This window comes from Echeneis naucrates, chromosome 13, assembly GCF_900963305.1.
Source record: "Echeneis naucrates chromosome 13, fEcheNa1.1, whole genome shotgun sequence".
NCBI classification, from domain to species: Eukaryota; Metazoa; Chordata; class Actinopteri; order Carangiformes; family Echeneidae; genus Echeneis; species Echeneis naucrates.
Genome location: NC_042523.1, coordinates 1,379,284 through 1,388,535, shown reverse-complemented (window position 1 = coordinate 1,388,535; position 9,252 = coordinate 1,379,284).

Below are 9,252 nucleotides of genomic sequence, written 5' to 3'. Positions count from 1 at the left end.
TATTTGGGCGGTGGGAGAAAACTGGAGTATTCGGAGGAAACCCATGCAAGCACAGGGAGAAGATGCAAACTCAGCATAGAAAGGCTCCATGACTGGAAACCGAACCCACAACCTTCTTGTTGTGGGGCAACTGCATTAACACTATGCCGCCATGCTGCCCATACAGTGCAAATCCAGTGTAAAGTTAGGTCTATTCCTAAAGCTGAGACTCATTTTCCTCTGGAGAATTGACAGCCCATGTCTGTAAAACTAGTTGCTGAAGCCAGGATCTAGGGCACCTAGGACCAGTATATTGAGGTTTCCACCCCACCTCCATCCCTCCCCATTTAAAGCCCTGATCAGTTATGTGATGTTACTATCTTTTGGTCCCTGCTTCTCTAGGTTGTGGTGAGACAGTTATTGGTGCAGGTTGTGATGGTACTCAGAGAGCTCTAAGTTCTGGGAAGTATTTCAAGATCCTTCCCAGAGGGGATAAAAAGTTCAGTTCAAGAGATGGATGTCTGTTTGGCTCACTCTTGCTATCATTGTGACCCAACCCAATAAGAGGAAGAAAATGGATAGATGGATGTTTTCAGAGAGGGGAAAAATTTGTGCTGTTGTGAATTTTCAGTTCAATGAAAACTTGGTTTCTCCTAGAGCTTGCTATAGCACCCTTTATAGTGAGGGTAGAGCTGGGGGTCAGGAAACATTTCCCATCTCCCTGCTCCCTGCCGGGGGTCACTTAGGCTGTTACTGCAGTGGATGAAATTCATTCTGAAGGCATTGGATGTTGTTCTCTTATTGACTGGGAGACCAATATGTCCAGGACGAGCAATTCAGGATTTGTGGAAGTTTTCTGCAGTTAGTCTGGATGTGTTTCCTGGATATGGCAGCGCCGGTGGTTAGGGTAATTCCACTCTCTCTCTCTCTCTCTCTGTTTCCTCTCTGCCACTTACTTGTTAAAATAAAGGCATAAAAATGACCAAAAGGCCATGTGAATTCTCAACTGGTGTTTTTCCTTGTTAGTGATACTATTTGAGATTTTCATGTACAGAGTCAAGACCTCAGAACTTTCCTCAGACCTTGACCTCAATGAGGGGGAATCTGCAGCTGAGGACAGTGCCTCCAGATGTCTAGCCATTCACTCTGATAATGGATTGATCATAATGTCTGATAAGAAGCTACTGTCCAAAGTGAAATATTTCCTGTACTTTTGCAAGTATTTTGTTGGAGCTTTTGTTTCACTGCTGGAGCTAAAAAACTGAGTTAATGAGTTTTGGGTTATGGTCTGGATGCAAACAAACAAACAACAACAAAAAAAACCAAACAAACAAACAAACAAAAAAAACCCTGAGGTTTCTCCATTGTGCGTGGTGCTTACTCCTGCTAATCCTTGGAGTCTTTTATGATCCAGACTCAAATGATTACCAGAAAATGGTCGGATTGGCTTTCACTGATCAAGATGCAGGATTCTCACACCAAAGGAGAAATCAGTTTAAACATTATCACTGGTTGTTCTGGGATTTTGACCCAGAACAGTCCTGTCCTGTATAACCAAAAACATCTGTACCTCATCCACGGAGTTCACTGTTTATTTCCTCTGTGTAGCACCTGATGTATCCTCAGTACAGTTGTACTCCCTACCTGTCCAGCAGAGCACACATTTAATGATATATATGAACATATTATTTATTGAATTTATTATTTATGAGATCTTTGTCAACGATGGACAAATGCACCAGTTTCATGGGATAAACAGCCAGATGTTTTTATTTACTGCTTGTCTTCACTCTGAAACTTTTCAAATGAGTGAAACCATTAAAAAATGTCCAACAAACCATTTGAGTTAAATTTCTTTGAAAAATCCTATTCTGTAGAAAGATAGATGTCCATGTCATTTTTAATTAGAAATTAGTTCTAAGCTCTGTAATAAATGAATACTGTAAAAGAACTGTACTATAAAAGAACCAAAGTACCACAGAGAAATGTTCACAGTCTATATTCAGCAACTGTTTTAAAAGCAGCTGCCAGTTGTGTTGTGCAAGTCATGAACAAATTGTTCAATACTTGAGAATCACTTTATTGATTCAGGAAGCACGATTCTTGGTCCTCACTGGCTCATTCACTGACTCATCCCTTCTACCGTTAATTAGTTGCACAGCTAACTGAAATCAGTATATCATTACTGTGTAACTGCTATTCTAACAGCACTTGTAGAAACATATCAAGCTAATAATTGTAATTGTGGCAAAAGCAACAGTTCATGTTTTTTTAACTGAATTCCCCATTTCCCCAAACTCCCCAAAACTTTCCTGTATGACAGAGCTTATAGTTAAAAAGTTAAAGTCTTCTACTCTTTAGCTATGCTGCTGTAGGCCTAGGCTGCTGGAGGAAGGACTGAGCTTCTCTCCCTCTCTCTCTCTCTCTCTTCATTCATTCATTTCATGAATTCTGTACTACAGCTCAACTCCATGAACTTCATGCAGCAACATGTTCCTGCCTACACCACCCTCCAATGCCTATCTCTCTCTCTCTCTCCCACTCTCAACCCAACTGGTCGAGGCAGATGGCCACCCCCCCGAGGCTGGTTCTGCTCAAGGTTTCTGCCTCTTAAAGGAAGTTTTTCCTTACCACTGTTGCCAAGTGCTTGCTCATCCTTGGGTCTGTGGGGTCTCTTTAAATAAATTTATAAAGAGTTTGGTCTAGATTTGCTCTATATGTAAAGTGCCTTGATGTAACTTTGTTATGATTTGGTGCTATACAAATGAATCTGATTTTATTTGATTTGATTTGATTCCCCTGGCAAACCCTCAGTATTTCCTTCCCTTCTATGAGCTGTGAATGAAAGAAAAACACTCCTTATAAAGCTGACGTCAACCTAGCTCCACTCAAAACACAAGACTCACTATTAGCTCACGGTACGTAACGTCAGCATGCACAAGTCGTTAATTTAGCTACAAATGGCTGCAGCTTGTGATATACTCGAGCCATAAAGATGAACATATCACTCACTGACACACCCCCTTCCTCCTTGCGAGCAGAATCACGGCAACTCGCAGTATGTACCTACTGGGTAACTGACTTGGTGACTGAAATGACTCAAAAACTCGATTCACTTTGGTGAGTGACTCATTTAAACTTGATTCAGTAAAAAGAATCGAGTTTATCATCACGAGCTGCCAGGAGTTCTTGAACATTGTGATGTCACAACAAAGTACCCACAGGCCCAACACACCCACCTGATGGCACAATTGGGTCTTGCAGGATTTTAGCTCTCTGACTGTTAATCAGAAATCTGTCAGCCAATCGGAAGAGAAGAACCCCATCCGATTGGCTGACTACTGGCTCACTGACCTGTAATTCCTAGAGCTCCAGAGAGAAACCTGAAAAAGATTGAGAACTTCACTGAACATTGCGTTTGGTTCTTAAAACCACAAATACATGGACATCTACCCTTCAAAACAAAAGGGAAGATTAAATATGAGACCTTTGCAAATACATACAGCTCATACTGTACTAAAGCTCATAAGAAAATACATACATGTCAGAGCTGCGCCCCCTGCTGTCGAAACAGCCTCCACAGAGTGAGTCGATGCAGCTGGTAAAAACGTGCTACAGAGAAAGAGAGAGACTTTGCTGATTGTTATTGTTGCCGTGTATGTCGGGAGTTGGGAGCTTTACAGTGTGCGTTCAGAGACCAGTGAGTGTGATGTTTTCTGAATGCTGAAGCGTGTTGCGTCATTTCCGGTCACTGGCGGTTGTGCTTTCTGCTGTGCTCTGTCATCTCGTGTGTTGTTTCCACTGTTCTTCTGCTACTATTTCCTAATTCACTCGATTAATCCGACAGCAAATTATTTTCACACCAACACTAGGTTTAAAAGTAAATATCTCCCCTTTCTCCAAAGATTATATCCGGTTCTGCTCCTCCGCTAATCAAACTACCCGATTAGCAATGTCCTCTAGCTCTCTGTCTCCACTCTCTGTTCCTCCTTCTCCTCCTCCTCTCCTGTTCTGTGTGCCTCATGTGTAGTTATTCTTCTGCTTCCTTTTATGATAGCACCTCTTGTCAGAACGTCTTGGTAGAAATGGAGGCGAAAATTAATGCGTTAGAATCCCGGCTCCGCACTTTAGCTAGCCCAATTTATGCCAGTGTAGCTAGCCTCCATCCTGTAGCCGGTGCGGGCCAACCTAGACGAGCTCATACGGCAGCTAAGATAGTTTTCTCCCCCCCAGTGGCTCCCGAGCAGCCGGGATCTCGTCAGGGCGGCTGGGTGACTGTCCGAGACAAGAGGCATAGCCGTAGGCAGCAGCCCCCGGTTCACCACCGACCAGTTGATGTTTCCAACAGGTTCTCCCCTCTCAGCGACACACCTGCTGAAAAGCCGACTCTAGTGATTGGTGATTCTATTCTGAGGAACGTGAAGTTAGCGACACCGGTGGCCATAGTGAAGTGTATCCCGGGGGCCAGAGCAGGCGACATCCAGTCTTATCTGAAACTGCTGGCTAAGGGTAAACGTAAATATGCTAATATCGGAAGTCACAAAAATTAATGTGGAATCAGTGTTTACTTTTGCTTTAATACAATGTCGGACACTGTAGTTTTGTCCGGCCCCCTCCCCAATCGGACCAGTCGTCATGTCGTCATTTAACCACTGGCTGTCGAGGTGGTGTCCCGAAAACAACGTGGGCTACATAGATAAGTCTTTCTGGGGGAGACCTGGTCTAATTAGGAGAGATGGTGTCCATCCCACCGTAGACAGGGCCACTCTCATTTCTAGGAATATGGCCGATTTTATTAGAAATCCAAAACCCTGACAATCCCGAGTTGAGACCAGGAGGCAGAGTCGCAGTTTAACACGCTCCTCTGTGCCTCAGTCAGAGCGGTCACCTGCTGAGAATAGAATAGAGTCTCTGTCTATGTTTAGGTCTATAGAAACAGTGTCTGTCCCCCGACCACCTAAATTTAGAAAAGTTAATAAACCCAAATTAAGCAGAAGAGGAACTAAAAACAAAAACCTAACTGAAATTAAAACAGCCACAAATTCAGTCTCAAATAACACTGCGATCAAATGTGGACTGTGAACATTCGATCATTATCATCAAAATCTCTACTAGTAAATGATCTCATTGCTGATCATCATATTGATTTATTTTGTATAACTGAAACGTGGCTGCAGCAGGATGAGTATGTTAGCATTAATGAAGCTACACCCCCCACTCACGTTAACTTTCATATCCCTCGTACCACAGGTCGAGGAGGGGGAGTGGCTGCAATATTTCAGTCAAGCCTATTAATCAACCCTAAACCAAAATCTGGCTGCAGGTCTTTTGAAAGCCTCACTCTTAGTCTTTCCCACTCAGACTGGAAAGGTGAAAAATCAGTTCCGTTAGTTACAGTGTACCGTCCACCTGGTCCGTACTCAGAATTCCTATCAGAGTTTTCTGAGTTTATATCAGAGTTAGTACTCAGTACAGATAAAATCATATTTCAATATACATGTTGATGTAGAAAGCGAAAGCCTTAGTTCTGGGTTTCTTTCCCTACTAGACTCAATTGGCTTTTCCCAGCATGTGAATGAACCCACTCACTTCTACAATCATATCCTTGATCTTGTTCTAATATATGGCATTGAAATTGACAAGCTAACAATTCTTCCCCAAAAGTCTCTCCTGACTGACCATTACCTCACTACATTTGAGTTTACTTTAATGGGCTCCACAGCATTGAGGAATAAATTCAGCGATGGAAGATGTTTATCTGAAGCTGCTGTGGCTAAATTTAAAGAGAACATTTGGTCATCATTCAACATTTGGTCATCAACGATGCCATATCTAAATTCAAATGAGGATTTCTCCCATACGCAGGTTGATGACCTTGTAACTAGCACTATGGCCACACTGTGTTCGAATCTCGACAATGCCGCCCCTCTCAAAAAGAAAGTATTCAATCTGAGGAGGCTGGCTCCCTGGTATAGTTACCAAATCCGTGCCTTAAAGCAGACATCAAGGAAATTAGAAAGAAATTGGCGTTCCAGTAAGTCAGAAGAGTCTCACAGAGCCTGGAAAGATAGCCTAAAAACATATAAAAAAGCTCTCCGCAGTGCTAGAAGTTCATACTACTCAGCACTCACAGAAGAAAACAAGAACAACCCCAGGATCAGTTGCGACGCCTCTTTTACATCTGGAATCACTCACCTCTGAATCTCTCAGAGCTAGCTTCTATAGTTTCATCATCCAGACCGTCAATCTGTCTATTAGACCCAGTACCAACTAGCCTCTTTAAAGAGATCTTTTATTTAACTGAGCCGTTCATTCTAGATTTGATTAATCTGACTTTATTTCTGGGTTATGTACCTCAGGCACTTAAGACCACGGTCATCAAACCCCAGCTTAAAAAGCCTAATCTTGATCCAGATGTTTTGGCAAACTATAGACCCATATCGAACCTTCCATTTATTTCTAAAATCATTGAGAAAGCTGTAGCAAAACAACTACACGAGCATCTGAATGGGAACAGTTTGTTTGAAGAGTTTCAATCAGGATTTAGAGCCCATCATAGCACAGAAACAGCGCTGGTTAAAGTCTCCAATGACATTCTAATGGCCTCAAACTATGGATCAGCCTCCATACTTCTCCTTCTAGATCTTAGTGCTGCATTCGACACCATAGATCATAATATTTTACTACAGAGACTGGACCATGAAATTGGAATTAAAGGAACTGCACTAAAGTGGTTCAAATCCTACTTATCAGATAGACATCAGTTTGTTCATGATAGACATCAGCTCCTCCTTATGTACTGTAGTCAGTCATGGAGTCTTGCAGGGTTCGGTACTTGGACCAATCCTCTTTACGCTCTATCTGCTTCCTCTAGGCAACATTATCAGGAAACACAGCATCAACTTCCACTGCTATGCAGACGATACTCAGCTGTACCTATCAATGAAGCCAAATGAAGTCACTCAGATAGTCAGACTGCAGGCATGTCTTGAAGACATAAAAGTCTGGATGACTGGAAATTTTGTACTCCTCAACTCTGACAAAACAGAAGTTATTGTACTCGGTCCTAAGCACCTCAGAAAAATACTATCTAATCATTTCATCAGTCTGGACGGCATTACTTTGGCTTCCAGCTCCACTGTAAGAAACCTTGGAGTCATTTTTGACCAGGACACGTCCTTTGTCCCTCACATAAAACAAGTTAGTCGGGCAACTTTCTTCCACCTGAGAAACATTAGGAAAATCAGAAACATCCTTTCTCAGGATGATGCAGAAAAACTAGTCCATGCATTTGTAACTTCTAGGCTGGACTATTGTAACTCATTACTATCTGGATGTCCAAACAAATCTCTAAAAGGCCTTCAGTTGATTCAGAATGCTGCTGCACGAATATTAACAGGAACTAGGAAAAGAGATCATATCTCTCCTGTGTTAGCTGCTCTTCACTGGCTGCCAGTAAAATATAGAGTAGAATTCAAAATCCTTCTTTTAACATATAAAGCTCTTAATGGCCAAGCTCCATCATATCTCAGAGAACTCATAGTTCCTTACTGTCCTAGCAGGCCACTCCACTCTCTAGATGGAAGTTTACTTGTGGTTCCTAGAGTCTCCAAGAGTAAATCTGGAGGCAGATCGTTCAGTTATCAGGCTCCTCTTCTATGGAACCAACTTCCAGTATCGGTCCGGGGGGCGGACTCTTTAGTAATTTTCAAGACCAGGCTTAAAACTTTCCTGTATGACAGAGGTTATAGTTAAAAAGTTAAAGTCTACTACTCTACTCTTTAGCTATGCTGCTGTAGGCCTAGGCTGCTGGGGGAAGGACTGAGCTTCTCTCTCTCTCTCTCTCTCTCTCTCTCTCTCCCTCTTTCTCTCTCAATGCCTCTCGCTCGCTCTCCTTTCCTCCCCCCTTGCATGCGCTGATAAGAACCATCCTTCTTGAAAAACAGTTTCACCCTCTCTGTCTGTCCCAGTTCCTCTCCTCTCTCTCCTTGTCCTCATCCTGCAGGTGGTGACTCATCGCCATCCCATGTTCCTGCAACACCTGCTGGTCCCATACTTCATGAATTCTGTACTGCAGCTCAACTCCATGAATTTCATGCAGCAACATGTTCCTGCCTACACCCCCCCCCCCAAAAAAAAAAAAAAAATCAGCCCAATACCAGAACTCAAAATATGCTAGTAAAAGTCCATATATGTTGATTTTAAAGTTCAACAGCATTAATTGCAAAATGCACTACAATATCTCTAAAATTACACCACAAACATTAAAGGAAATTTCACCTATGTCATTTACAGTACATCTGATTTTAATATGGGATACCTTACATCAGCTCAGACATACACAATGTTTTAGTCATATACTTACAGCAAATTTAGTTATACCTTATTTCAACTTGATTATTGTACCCTGTTAATTTAGAACATTTTAATAATGAACGTACAATATATAGCCTATGTTTTTGTAGGTAGGACATGTACAGTACAGGCCAAAAGTTTGGACACACTTTCCTATTCATTTGAATGAAAAGGTGTGTCCTTTTGGCCTGTACTGTAAATATGTGTAAATTAGCTGTGTTATGAATGAAAATCATTTCAGCTCACTTGAAAACTGCTGGCAGTCTCTAACAAAAAAGGAGAACGGTTAAAAAAAAAACCTCCATGAACTTGAACAATTTACAGCGTTGTCCAGTTTCTTTTTAGACATGTTGAGATCCCTCGCCCTGGTCCCTTGTGTGTCTGTGGGGCATGTGACATATGTTGGGTAGTTTATATGCTGACCTAGCCCGGAGTCAGTTTGACACAATCTTTATTCATAAGCATTACTCATCATCTGTATGCAATAAGTCTGCCCAAGCGCAACCTGGGGACACAATTTGGTACCTGCAACAACACAAAAAGCAGCATAATTTGGCGGAAAAAAACGCGGACTTGGCAACCCTGGTCATATGTCCCAAAGAGAACCACTTCGACCATATGCAACCCCAGAAACCTCGAGATCTGAGTGAGACCGTCAGTGTTGCCAGATCCCGCTAGAGAAACAAGCCCCAAAAAGCGATTTAACTGCTTTCCTGTTTTGCTTTCTTTTAGTAGAGCTGGGACAGTATCAAGGGGGGTTCATACAAGGAGCAAACTAAGCCCGAATAAGTAACTACACTTTATACAAATAAACCCAGATATCTGCAAGCGTCTTTCCAGATAAACAAGCCTGAAATCGCTTCGAACAAGCGGACCTGGCAACATTGACCACCGTGTGCTGAACACTCCTGAGGATGG